Source organism: Oryctolagus cuniculus, chromosome 2 (assembly GCF_051225735.1).
Source record: "Oryctolagus cuniculus isolate XC-2025 breed Fujian yellow rabbit chromosome 2, ASM5122573v1, whole genome shotgun sequence".
Lineage (NCBI taxonomy): Eukaryota > Metazoa > Chordata > Mammalia > Lagomorpha > Leporidae > Oryctolagus > Oryctolagus cuniculus.
Window position 1 is genome coordinate 145,658,094 of NC_142868.1, and position 14,129 is coordinate 145,672,222.

Sequence of the window (14,129 nt, forward strand, 5' to 3'; positions counted from 1 at the left end):
GAGGCCAACCACAGCCACGTTTTAAAAAGGCTACCTTTCATTGCCACCCTGATACAGTCGATTTTTTGTTCTTTTTTTTTTTAATTAATTTATTTATTTGTAAGCAAAGTGACAGAGAGATAATCTTCCATCTACTAATTCACTCCACAAATGGCCAAAATTGCAGGTTCTGGGCCACACTGAAGCCAGGAGCCTGGAATCCCATCCCAGTCTCTGACATGGCTGGCAAAGGCCCAGGCACTTGAGCCATCTTCTGCTGCCTTCCCAGGTTCACTAGCAGAAAACTGGATCAGAAATGGAGCACTGGAGACTCAAACCAGCACATCCAATAAGCTGTGACACAAGCATCAGTTTAACCCGCCGCACCACAACGCTGGCCTCCACAGTGTATTTAGAATGGTTGTGAATGTGTTAGTTTTCATCTCTCAAACCTCTGCGCACTTCTCGGGGCAAGCAATTCTGTTGTGTGCATTTTCTTATCTCCCAGTCTGCTTAATGTAATTCTGGGCACTGGTTGAAGGACAAATGAGAAACTAGCAATTGATGACTCAATTACCTAATGAATGAGATCAGAAATAATGCCGAAGGGACCTTTTGACTTTGGATTTTGGATTTTGGCAGGCTGGGAGAGTGGAGTGACAACTAGCAGAACTTCCAGCCCTCCCCTCTGTTTGCTCCCTGAGTTTTGGAGTAAGCCCAAAGAGCTTATTTGGGAGGCAGACAGGGCAACACCAGCCGTAGCCAATAAATAGACATCCTTCTCTCCCCTGGTTTTACTTTCTCAGCAGTGCATCAAAATACTGCTGAGCCAGGAGTCTGCAGTAATAAAACAAACAGGGACCATGAAGGAGCTGTCATTCCAGGCTCCAGGGAAGCTCCCAGAGCCTCTGCCGGGGCTCCACGGAGAGCTGTCCGTGGCACCTCTTGGGTCGCTCTGGCATTTGAGAGCCTTAATTGGATGATGCTTTCAGATCAGCGTCGAGTCTGCTCTCCTTGAGAAGACTGGATGAGCAATAAACGAGCTAACTGACTCTATTCTCCATACAGAACTCTCAGTTCCTCCCACTCCCCTGAACAAAATATCTGTATTCTCACCCACACTCTCGGCTGCCTGCTGCCCAGGCTGAGAGCCCGCCAAGCTTGGCTGCGGTGCCACTGCTCCTGGGCCGGCAGGCTGCCCCGCTCCCAGGCCCCCGATGCCAGCTGGGGTGCTCCGCTCTGCCCTGATGCAGATAAAGGCGCTTTAATGAGGCCAAGAGTCCTTCTGCCACGAGCGCCAAAACAACACAGACTGACTGAAGTCAGCAGCCCACGTGCCAGAGTCCAGACATGAAGTGCTTTCCCATGCAGAAGCTGTCAGCAAACAACAAGGCCGACCAGCCCCCACCCACCTGCCTGGACTTCTAGTCTTGGCCTGACCCTGGCCTGCAAAGTGCTCCCTTCTTCAGCCTTAGAAACAGAGGGAGGGGCCAGTGCTGTGGCTTAGCGGGTGAGGCCACCGCCTGCAGTGCCGACATCCCACGTGGGTGCCGATGCTAGTCCTGGCTGCTCCACTTCCAATCCAGCTCCCTGCCTATGGCCTGGGAAAGCAGTGGAAGATGACTCAAGTGCTTGGGCCCCTGCATCCACGTGGGAGACTCAGAGGAACTTCCTGGGTCCTGGTTTCAGATCGGCCCAGCACCGGCCATTACAGCCACTTGGGGAAGGAAGATTTCTATCCCTAACTCTAGCTTTCAAATAAATAAATAAGTCTTAAAAAAAAAAAAGAAATGAAAATGCCTATCTATAGATGCTGCACTCACTGGGAACACAACAGGCCCTGGCGTGGGCACGGGCACCATGGGAATGTCCTCCCTCTAGGGAAGCCGTGTGCAGTGGGGTGAGGGGGCCCTAGGGAGCAGGAGCTGAGAACTTTTAGAGTTCAGGATTCAGGTCAGACCTTTATTATAGATTTGCTTGTTGTTTCTGTGGCAATTTAAATATTCCACTCAACGCCCTCTCCAGAGCTGGCCCCAGGTTCTGGCAAGTCAAGAGAAGGACCTCGGGACCTTGGAATTGAGCCCTGAGGGTGCAGAAATGGGGACGAGAGGGTTTGGAACAGAGAATCCCACACGCTGGGTGACCAGAGTGGTGGGCTGAGAGATGTTGCCATGCCCGAGGGAAATGAGCCAGCCTGCGGTGTCTTCCAGAAGCTCAGAGACCTGGAGGCAGGAGTGGCTCGCTGTCCTCATGGGTGGTCCTTTGGGGGCCTGCCTGGGACATGAGAGGTTTGCTAGAAGAATGGATTCCCAGCCAGCAGAGCATCAGCGGAGGTCCTGGGCCTGGACCGGGGCCTAGGAGTTGGAGAAGGGACAAGCTGAGGCACACCTGCAGGAGGCAGGAAGCAGCACCCGGCTGCCCAGGGCCCGCTGATGCTCAGGCACCACACACCACACAGTGTGCACCCACAGCCAAGCCACGGGGCCTCCTTGGGCACTTTCCTACCCCAGGGGCAAGGAGTGTGCCACCTTCTGTCCCCGCACCCCCTAGCACCACAGAAAGCCAGCCATCGCCCACCTGTGATCTGCAGCTTGACACACCATCACCTTTCACATCATCTGTTGTTTTCCTGGACAGATAATTCCTTGGACAGAGCTCTGAAAGTGAGATGAAATCCTTACTAACACTATTAAGTGTTTCCATTTTCCAGGGCAATTTGACTGCTAGATTTTTAATTAGAAAAAAATAATTAACTGAAAAGGATCCTGGCAAGATGTCAAATGAGCCCATATAGCATTAAAGTGAAGATAAAAGTCTTAGCAAAGTTGGTATTTCCCCAAATCACACACAGAACAGGACCAGCCTTGCCTAGCATGTTACCCACACAGATTCCCAGTTGGGCCACTTCTGAGGGAAGCAGACCTCTATAGACCCCCCTCTGTAGGGGCCGGCGCTGTGGCGCAGCGGGTTAACGCCCTGGCCTGAAGCACTGGCATCCTGTTTGGGCGCCTGTTCTAGTCCCGGTTGCTCCTCTTCTGATCCAGCTCTCTGCTATGGCCTGGGAAAGCATAGAAGATGACCCAAGTCCTTGGGCCCCTGCACCCATGTGGGCGACCCGGAAGAGGCTCCTGGTTCCTGGCCTCAGATCGGCACAGCTCCAGCTGTTGTGGCCAGTTGGGAAGTGAACCAGCAGATCGAAGACCTCTCTTTCTCTCTCTCTCTCTGCCTCTCTTTTGTGTAACTCTGACTTTCAAATAAATAAATAAGCTTTAAAAAAAAAATAAAACAACCTCTGTAAACCCAACCACTTCTGCTGAGCCTGGACCTGGACCTGAGGCTGGAATATGCCCCTAGCCCACTTAGCAGTGTGCATTTGTCTACACCAAGAGTTGCCTACAGAATGTACAAATGCATACAAAATAAAAGTACACCTCAAATAATATAAAATAAAGGTGGTGGAGGGTGACCGTGGGGGCTTTTGGTGGCATTTGGTATAAGTCCCCCAGTTCTGCCCACAGATGTGAATCACCTGCCTGGGGAAACTCAGGCTAACTGGGAAAATATGGCAGTTACAAGTATGCTTCTTGGGTGATAGTCCATACTGTAACGGACAGCCTCTAGCTGTCTTGATCGCTGCTCCCTTGCAAGCATAGGGCAGCAGCACCCTAAGAAGGGACCGCCGCTGCAGGTGTACCCCCAGTATGGTCTGCATTGTAGCTGTCGTCAGCCCCGACCTCATCTGCTTGCCCGCTGCTTCCCCGCAGTGTGTACCAGGAATCTATCTCTCTTCTCTATGTGCTTCCATGACACCAGCCTCAGTCACTTTTGTCTTGTGATAACAGGTTGCCTGGTAGAACTGGCCTGACGTGACACAGCCGAGTGACTCCATGAACTTCGTTCAGAGGTGGGACAAGAAAGCTCCTAGGTGACATTCAGGACCTGCTCCAAGGACAACCTTTAGTGCTCGCAGATTCTTTTTTTTTCTAAGTTGTATTTATTTGAGAGGTAGAGTTACAAAGAGAGGGAGAGGGAGAGAAATGTCTTCCATCCTCTGGATCACTCTCTAGATGGCCGCAATAAACAGAACTGGGCCCATCCGAAGCCAGGAGCCAGGAGCTTCCTCTGGGTCGCCTACCAGGGTGCAGGGGCCCAAGGACTTGGGCTATCTTCCACTGCTTTCCCAGGCAATAAGCAGAGAGCTGCATTGAGAGGAGCATCCAGGACTTGAACCAGCATCCATATGGGATGCCAGTGCCACAGGCAGAGGCTTAGCTCACTATGCCACAGCACTACCCCCTACCTCTGTTTAAAAAAAAAAAAAAAACTATTTATTTATTCATTTGAAAGGCAGAGTAACAGAAGGAAAGGGAGAGGGAGAGACAGACACAGATCATCCTTCCACTGGTTCACTCCCCAGATGCCTGCAATAGCCAGGGCCAGACCAGAACCCAGGAGCCCAGCACTCCATCCAGGTCCCCCACACAGGTACCTAAGCCATCGTCTGCTGCCTTCCCGGGTGTATTAACAGGAAGCTGCATCAGAGGTCAAGTAGCAAGGCTCTCCAGGCACTCCAATGTCCCAAGAGACAGTTTAACCCATTGCAACACAGCCACCATCCACCCCACCCCCATCCCCTTAGGCGCCTTCCCTCCACCCTACAGCCACACCTGGTGGACACAATAGCTCTGAGGCCCTTCTGAAGCAGCCGCAGGCAGGCCGAGGTTCTGGGATAGGAAATGTTACTCCCTGCTTCTCCCTTGTGTTCTCCCTGTGATGAGCACCTGGGGTCCTCTCTGACTGCCCCCCCCCACACCAGTTCCACATAGCCATCTGCAAGTTAAACATGCATGTGGCAAAGACAGTCACAGCCAAGTCACTCTCCAGTTTTAATTCTACTAAAAGCATGGATTTTTTTTTTTTTTTTTTTTTTTTTGACAGAGTGGACAGTGAGAGAGAGACAGAGAGAAAGGTCTTCCTTTGCTGTTGGTTCACCCTCCAATGGCCGTCACGGCCGGCGCACCACACTGATCTGAAGGCAGGAGCCAGGTGCTTCCTCCTGGTCTCCCATGGGGTGCAGGGCCCAAGCACTTGGGCCATCCTCCACTGCACTCCCTGGCCACAGCAGAGAGCTGGCCTGGAAGAGGGGCAACCGGGACAGAATCCGGCGCTCCGACTGGGACTAGAACCCGGTGTGCCAGTGCCGCAAGGTGGAGGATTAGCCTAGTGAGCTGCGGCGCCGGCCTAAGTCACGGATTTTTTTAAGGTTTCCTTGGACTTCAGGCTCAATGTCCCACTAAGATATGGAGCCCCAATCCTTTCATTTTGGGGTCTTTTGTCACCCCTTGACATGTTGACAGGGTGTGGTTTGGCCCAAAGATGTGCTGGTGATACCCACCTTCCCACCCTCCAGAGGCCGTGGGCCACGCATAGCCACCTCTTCACCTGGCAGCACTGCGGGCCATCTCTGCAGGGTTGCGTGGGAGAGTGCGGGACTAGGGTGCCAGCAGGAGTGACACGGAAGGAAACTTTCCTAATGGCAGGAGGAGAAGTCACTGTAGCCACTCATCCATCTGCCAAAGCCATACCGCACCCAGGCTGTCCCCCAGCTCTGGGGCTGCCTTCCCCATCAGACCCACTAGGCCCTTGGGATCTGAGGATTTGGCTCCTCCCAGGGCCCGAGACAAAGAACACCTGGTTTCACAAGCAGCATCAGTTTCTCTGATCAGCAAAGGAAGAACAGAGCGTTGGGAGAAAGGCTATCAGTCACTGGGCATGCCTGTCCCCCAGGTACCTGCAGGGTGCTCACCCATAGCCCGAAGCCCTCCCACCTGGCCCTCGAGGCCAGAACCTTGCGTCATCACAGCCCTACCCCACCACAAGACGAAACCACTGCCTTTTAACCCAAGGGCCACGGCACTAGAGATCAGGGCCATCGGGGGCAGTCTTGCAGTGAGCCCAAGCAGGACAAAGCACAGCAGAACCAGAAGCTTCCACTGACACTTGGGACAGAGGCCCACTCTGCCTCCAGGCAACCCTGGCACGGCCCCCAGGTGAGCCTTCCCGGAAGCGTCGGCAGAGCCTCTACAGAGCATCCAGGTTCTTGGGTTCCCAGATGCTTAAGTAGCAAGGGTTTTTGTCCTTTCTGGGCAGCTTGCTCATCTGCACAAGGGATTGGCCTGGGCCTGTAGGTCCCGACCATGTGTGCACAGGAGAAGCACCTGGGGGTGCCTGGGCGCAGGCATGGAGGACTGGCCAAGGTTGAAACTGTCTAAGTGGAAAGAGAGGCAAATGGGGGCGGGGGGATTGTTCCATTCACTCGGTTTTTCACAATGAAAAATTGAAAACAGAGCAAAACTGACATCCTGAAGCCAACTCTGCCTGGGTCTCCCCTGAACCTAGCAAAGTGGAATGTCCAGCGGCTGGGGCCCTAGCCTTGGTGTTTTTAACAAACAGATCTGGGTGCTCTACTGCGTGGGCATGCTGAGAACACTGGCCAGACGCTGTCCATGCACCCACACTTTCAACCTGCTGTAACTTCTTCCGCCTGTCATCCTTCCTCTCAGAGGGCCGAGGACGGAAGGGCTAAGGCCAATTTCCGAGGTTGCATTGCATCAGGGAGCCCTGCCAGGCCTTAACCCCGGCCCCCCACTTAATCCCTCCTGCTCTGTAGGGCAAACCCTCAAATATGAGCTCCCAAGCTTCCAGGGCCGAGTGTGCCAGCTCGGGGAGGGGAGGGGTGTGGAGGGCTGCACCTGGAGTGCATCAGGAAGCTCCAGACAGCTCTCACCCCTACAGGGAGCTAAATTTGAGCCTCATTTACTGTCTCCTCATGTGGCCAAGTCATCAGGCCTCCGCGCTCTGCACACAGCAAGTCACATTCCCCTGCCTTCACGGAATGTTCCTGGACCGTTTCCCAACATCCCTTTCCTCCCGCCTGTTGCCTGTCAGCAGCTGGGACCAGGAAGCAGTCAGCGGGCTCAGCCTGGATTTCCATTCAGGATATGCTGCTGCTCCCCGGGGCCCCTGCAGAGGGCCCACCCACTTTCCCTACTGGCTGGATGAAGTTTAATCCCAAACACCTGCAAAAGTTGTCAGAAGCCCCCTCCGCCCTCAGGCCCTGTGTCCCTTATCAATGGGACTTCTTGGGTGTGGCAGCCACTTGTCCACGTAGGCTCTCCTGCCCTTCTCTAGTTCATGCTGCCTCTCCAGCATGGACACTGGAGGCCTTTCCTGCCTCGTTTCCCATTCTTCTCTATTACAAAGATTTCAAAAGCCTCCTGCAATGTGCATTATGAAAAAACTACACATGGATTTCCAATTTTTCTTGCACCAAAAATCAACTGACCTTTTCCTTCTGTTTCTCCACAAACTTTCTGAAGCACTCCCAATAGCGTGTTTCTCCTCTAACTTCTGCCCCACTGGGTCAGGTCTATCAGTGGGTCCCAGCTGCTGTCGTTACTACTATAACACTGGCCTGAGGATGAGTTTATAGTTTCCAAGGGTCCCTGTTTTCGCCCACTTTGTAGACAAGGATGCTATGGCTCTAATCTGCTACCTGGCTAAGGTCCCAATGCTAGTAAGTAGCAGAGTCTGGATTCAGGCACCAAAGCATCATCCTTGCTTGTTCTTCTCCTTACCCAGCAGGGGCTGTCTCCTACCTGGTCCTCCCAGACAGCTCAGGGCAGGGGCTAGTACTCCACAGGTGCTTAGGGACTGGGCTGGGAGGACTGAAGAGGTCTTAGGTAGCACAAAGAGGGGGCAGCACTAAAGCTGTGTAGTAGCCCCCAAGACCACGAGGGAAGAGGTGGGAGGCTTAGCTACAGACACTCCAGTCTGTGAACCAGGGGAGAGTTGTGGGGCGGTGGGCTCTCAGGGTAGACACCAGCAGGCCAGCTGGCGTCAGGTGGGGAGAGAAAGCTGTCCAGGACCCAGCTTTCTCGTCTATAATCCCATTAGCCAGTTTACTGCCCATCTCCTGCATAGTGGAGGAAGAGACTGGCCCATCTTTGTTCCCTGGAGTGTCTGGCACATAACAGATGTTCATCAAATGGAAAACAGAATAGAACAAGGCAGGGGTTAGTCTTCCAGTTCAGGAGGTAGAGAGATTAAGTGGCTTATTATTTGATATAATCATTGATGTAATATTTATCAATTACCCAAGTTGATGAGAATAGTCATTTTGCAAATGATATACATTTTTCAGCAATAATATGAAAGTGCTTCAAAACTTTTGTGGAAAAATGAAATTAAAAGATAAGTATAGCAGTGGATGTGTGGCACAGCGGGTTGTACCACTGCTTGGGACACCTGCATCCATATTGAAGTACACTGGTTCAAGTCCCACCTCTGCTTCTGATCCAGCTTCCTGTTGATGCAAGTAATGGCTCAAGTACTTGGGTGTCTGTCACCTCCATGGGAAACCCAGAAGGAGTCTCTGATTCCTGGCTTCAACCTAGGCCAACCTTGGCTGTTGCAGGCATTTGGGGAGTGAACCAGAGGATGGAAGGAGGTTTGGGGTCAGCAAGGTTTCCAAGTTAATGGTAGGGGGCTGTGCAGTGGCACAGTGAGTAAGGCTGCCACCCGAGGCACCGGCATCCCATATGAACACCAGTTCTAGTCCCAGCTGCTCCTCTTCCAGTCCAGTTCCTTGCAATGCACCTAGGAAAGTATCAGAGGATGGCCCAAGTGCGTGGGCCCTACACCCACAGGGGAGACCAGGAAGAAGCTCCTGGCTCCGAGTTTCAGCCTGGCCCAGCCCTGGACATTGCGGCCATCAAGGGAGTGAACCAGTGGACCGAAGATGTCTGTTTCTCCTTCTGTGTGTAACCCTGCCTTTCAAAAAAATTAAAAAAAGAAAAAAGGGAAGTTAATGGTAAGGGCCAGTGTTGTGGTACAGTGGGTTAGACCGCTGCTTGCCATTCCAGCATCCCATACTCTAAGGCAGGTTCAAGTCCCAGCTGATCAGCTTCTGATCCAGCTTCCTGCTGATGTGCCTAGGACGACACTAGTAATGGAACAAGCATGTGTGCCCTTGCCACCCATGTCAGAGACCCAGGTGGAGTTCTTGGCACTCAGCTTCAGCCTGGTCCAGTCATGCTATTGTGGCCATTTGGGGAGTGAGCCAGTGAATGCAAGCTCGTTCTCTCTCTCTCTCTCTCTCTCTCTCTCTCTCCTTCTCCTTCTCCTTCTCCTTCTCCTTCTCCTTCTCCTATCTCCTTTCTGAGTCTCTTTCAAATACATACATTAAAAACAAAAGAAATAAAGTTAGGGTAGCATCTGCAGTCCACACTTAAAGGGATATTATCTCAGCCAATGTTGTTTATGGAAATCATGACAGATAAACAAATGCCTTCGGGCCTGCAGTACTTACTCTTGGGCCCATCTGAGGGGTTCTGAGCACCTTGTTACAAGAGGAGTGGATGTGAGCCATCCTGCTGTGTTGCCCAGGCTCAACACCGGCTTCCAGGTAAGGGTGAGGTCTCTCCTTTAAAAACAGCTGACAGGGATTTGTGGGTAGGAGTAACCAACATCGCTGACACACATAGGGCAAAACCGCAAGAGCGCCAGGACAGAACCCTAGCCACCCAGTGACAACCCAGCCCCCACCACTGCACCCCAGGGGTCTCTGCCCCAGGGCTCCTAGGAGCAGCTCAGATCAGGCTACTCAAGCGCAGCATTGGGGGCAAGAAAACAAGTCTCTTCGTGGAGCCCATGTCACCCTCCACAAAGCGTGCACAGCGTCCCCTTCTACCCACGGCCTTGTCCTGAGGGCTCAGTAAGACCCAGCAGAACTCGTGGAGGCTTCCCCGACGCCAGCGTGAGCCGTACTCGGGCCCAGTCAGTTACACGGAGCTCCCTTACGAACACAGGGGTGCTGTTCAGTTGTTCCTTGCAAAGACAATGAGCTCCACTCCCTCCTATTTGGGGAAAGTTCTGGTTTTAGGATTGTCCTCATTGCTTTGCTTACTTAAAGAAAACCATTTAATCAGAACCTGAGAAAAATCTAGCCCTCCACAGTGTTCACAGCAAAACAGCTATTTTGTTAAATACAATACACAGTGACATTTGGGCTGATTAAAACCACTCTCTTTCCCCCTCAGGTTAAGGGCTCAAGCAGACTACATGAAAATTAAATTAAGAATTAGTTTGTTTTGTACAGTAAGTTATTGTGCAAGGCAGTGTTGGCATTGTTAGCGGTAACAAAAAGCCTCAGCCCTGCTCTAATGCCTTAGGAAAGGCTCTTGCTCCGGAAGCCTGGAAAAGGAGCACAACGAGGACGCTGGTCTTCCAGGGCGGGCTGGGCAGCAGCCTTTCTTGGGAGAGCAGATATGCGGGCATCGCCGGAACGACGAGCCGTGGGAGCTAAGGGCAACTGAGGCGGGAGCCCCAATTTGCACCACTCACCCTCGACCCATGCCACAGACCACAGGGAGATCGCACAAACAGTCCTGAAACCAAACTGCTGTGCAGTGCAAGGATGAACAATATGGAGGCCGGCGCCGCGGCTCACTAGGCTAATCCTCCGCCTTGCGGCGCTGGCACACCGGGTTCTAGTCCCGGTCGGGGCGCCAGATTCTGTACCAGTTGCCCCTCTTCCAGGCCAGCTCTCTGCTGTGGCCAGGGAGTGCAGTGGAGGATGGCCCAAATGCTTGGGCCCTGCACCCCATGGGAGACCAGGATAAGTACCTGGCTCCTGCCATCGGATCAGCACGGTGCACCGGCCGCGGCGGCCATTAGAGGGTGAACCAATGGCAAAGGAAGACCTTTCTCTCTGTCTCTCTCTCTCTCACTGTCAAAACAAAACAAAACAAAACAAAAGACAATATGGAGCGCCGCCCTGCAGAGCTGGGTGCCGAGGCAACCCCGAGCTGGGGTGGAAGGCAGATTTCTCGCCCCCGCCCCCCACAGGTGCTGTTTTATTATTCTTGAAAACCAAAGCACCTGACTGCAGTCTCCAGTCACAACTTCTGCGAGCAGAGACCAGCAGGACCCAACAGCAATGCCCCGACGTTCCTCCGAGGGGGAAAACGCGTGTCCCTGCAAAGTCGCTCACAGCACCCACTGTGGTTTTACTCACAAGACATTTTGAGTCTGCTTTGAAGAATGACCTGCTTTACTTGCTTTACTTTGAAGCCAGAATTTAGTTTCTCCTCAAACTGCAGGGTTCCACGCTGGCATCGAGAGGGGGCTAGGAGCCAGCGCTGTGGCGTAGCAGGTAAAGCTGTTGCCTGCAGTACCGGCATCCCATATGGGCGCCGGTTCAAGTCCTGGCTGCTCCACTTCCAATCCAGCTCTCTGCTATGGCCTGGGAGAGCAGTATAGGATGGGCCAAGGACTTGGCCCCTGTACCCGCATGGGAGACCCGGAAGAGACTCCTGGCTCTTGGCTTCAGGTCGGCACAGCTCTGGCTGTTGCAGCCATTTGGGGAGTGCACCAGCAGATGGAAGACCTCTCTCGCTCTCTGCCTCTTCTCTCTCTGTGTAACTCTTTCAATTAAATAAATAAATCTTTTGGGGGGAGCTTGTCTTGGTTAGGAAGGACACACCTGGGTAAGACAGCTGTAACTCCGGTCATGCACACTAGACTGGGGAATCACCTCTCACAGAAGTCACACCCGACTACGTGACTGGCCTGCAATGACGTCTGAGCTAGACCAAAGTGGAGGGGGGGGGGGGCTTGTCCCACAAGGGCATCCACTTGCTGACAGCGACATCAGCTCGCTACTTGGCCAGGCCATGCCTACAGCCCTGATGCCCTCCGAGCAGCACCCAGACCAAGAGCTGCCATTGTAAAAGCCTTAGGATTGGGGCTGGTGCTGTGGCGTAGCAGGTAAAGCCACCGCCTGTGGCGCCAGCATCCAATATAGGCCCCGGTTCAAGTCCTAGCTGCTCCACTTCTGATCCAGCTCCCTGCTATGGCCTGGGAAAGCAGTGGAAGGTGGCCCAAGTCCTTGGGCCCCTGCACCCACATGGGAGACCTGGAAGAAGCTCCTGGCTCCTGGCTTTGGATCAGCCCAGTTCCAGCCGTTGCAGCCAGTTGGGGAGTGAACCTGTGGATGGAAGACCTCTCTCTTTCTCTCTGCAACTCTGACTTTCAAATAAAACAAACAAACAAAAAGCCTTAGCACTGTGCAGCATTGGCTGAGTGAATCTGCACCACCGCCCCTGCAGTGAGAACCGTCAGCCTCCCCACCTACCCGGCAGAGACCGCATGGCACTTCCCTGCCGTCTGCCAGCGTGAACTGCCCACGTCCGATCTAACATCCAGGTCTCTGTTGGACACCAGATCTGGGTTCTAATCTCTATCTCCTCTGAGGTTAAAGAAATAAGCCCATGGAGAGAATACCGTGTAAGAAATGAAGTTCTTGGTTCTTTTGTTGTCAATGGCATTTCTGGGCTAGTGGCCAGAGGCTACTGGGGGCAGCTGCTCAGGTCAGGCCACAAACAGGCCGCGGAGCAGCCAGTGAGGCTAAGGCCTTAATCTCCAGCTTTGCCGGGAGCAACAGCAAAAGCTTACTGCAGTCCTATTAGGTACTAATCAGCGAAGAGATTCCCTCTGGTGCTGTCTGCATCCAGGCAGCCTCCGCCCCGCCCCACCCCGCACCTGCGGGAGTTGGAAGCGTTTGCACCTGGATCCACGGTCACTTGGGAATCAGACAGAGGCCGAGAATCTGCTAAACTCTGGAAAGACGACTCCTTCCAGACTTCATAATGCATCGCATTCGGTAAGTCCTCAGAGCTTTCGGTCCACAAAGAAACAGCTGCCTCTGGCCCTGGAGCCCCTACTGCACCCCGACAGGCTACCTCTACTACCACATCCTCCGTCTGCCCGGCGCTTGCTCCAGGCGCTGTGGCACTCCCAGCCTCCACCAGTGCGCCCCCTGGCCGCCACAGCCACAGGCAGTCCCGGGCCTTCTCTGGCTTTAGAGCCGAAGCGAGCTGGGGAGAGGGAGAGGCGCAGGCCCCCTAAACTGGCCGCCGCGGCAGCCTGTTACTTTTGGCGCGGGGGATGCTGACCCCTGCTGGCCGCGCGCGAGATCGCAGCATGGCTGCCGTCTGGCGCGACACAGAAATCGTGACCCGGAGCTGGGCACTCGTGGCAGCGGAGGAAGGGGCTGCGTCTTCAGTGCAGCAGCCAATCCCAGGCTCCGCGTGGCCGCAGTGGGCCTGGGGCGCAGGTGGGAGATAAACGACGACAGGGAGGAGCCGGGCATCAGAGGCCCCGAGTTCCAGTCCTGCCCCTTCCACCACCCCCAGTAACAAGGCTAGCTGCCTCAGCCTTTCTGAGCTCGCAAAGGCTGGGGACTTCTCACAGTTTTTAGGGGAGGAGATGAGTCCGAAGAAAAAGGAAGTTGGGAGCAGGAGCAGCTGTGGCCTCCCGGCAAGGCCAACTGTACTTTCGAGTCTCCTCAGCCAGGCTGGTCCGAGGACTGGCCACCCTCAGAGGTGAGTCGGTGAGGCCGCCTTCCTGCACCGCCGGTTACTGGCTGTGGTGGGCGGAACCACGGGCTCCAGACCTACCCAGGTCCTAATCCCGGCCACCTGCCACTATTCCCTTAAGTGGCAAAAACTCCACAGGTGATGAGGGTAGGTAGGGGCTCTGAGAAGGGGAGGAGAGTAGCCTGGGTTGTTCGGTTGGGTCTTCTGTGTAATCGCGAGTGTGGCCACGTGCTGGCTTTGAAGATGGATAAGGGGCCGTGCGCCAAAGGGTGCAGCTCCAGGAGCTGGGGAAAGCAGGAGAATGGATTCGTCCCTAAAACCCTGCTCACACCTTGTTCTGGCCACAGTTTGAACTGTAAGGGAATACATTTTAAAAATCATATATGTAATGTGAGAGAAAGAGGAGAGAGAGCCCCCCCTGCCCTGGTTCTCTCCCCAAATACCTGCCAAAGCCAGGCCAAAGCCAGGAGCTGGGAACTCAGGCCAGGTCCCTGATGTGGGTGGAAGGGACCCAAGTACTTGAGCCAGCACCGTTGCTTCCCAGGGTGCCGAGAGCAGGAGCCTTGGCATCAAGCCAGGCACTGCACAAAATGTCCATCTCCATGCTGCTGTGGACACTGTGCAGGTGTAGGCTTTTTAAAAGATGATCCACAGCATTTTAAAATATATAATATGCAAAAATGTGTCTTATTAGGGTCAAGCTGTAGGGCT

The 14,129-nt window shown here is 53.8% G+C and overlaps 1 long non-coding RNA gene across 3 annotated transcripts; it reads right to left on the minus strand.

Annotated features, from left to right (window-relative positions):
- Nucleotides 1-1,922: 1,922 nt before the first annotated feature.
- On the minus strand, nt 1,923-13,533 carry LOC149128085 (uncharacterized). Of its 3 annotated transcripts, none has more exons than XR_016229325.1 (3): nt 12,583-13,533; nt 2,557-2,636; nt 1,923-2,333 (listed from the first exon to the last, which is right to left on the minus strand). It is a non-coding gene; the product is annotated as an uncharacterized LOC149128085 (long non-coding RNA). The 3 variants fall into 3 exon arrangements; XR_016229324.1 differs by lacking the exon at nt 12,583-13,533 and adding an exon at nt 12,176-12,549; XR_016229326.1 differs by lacking the exon at nt 12,583-13,533 and adding an exon at nt 9,350-9,482.
- Between the last annotated feature and the right edge of the window lie 596 nt (nt 13,534-14,129).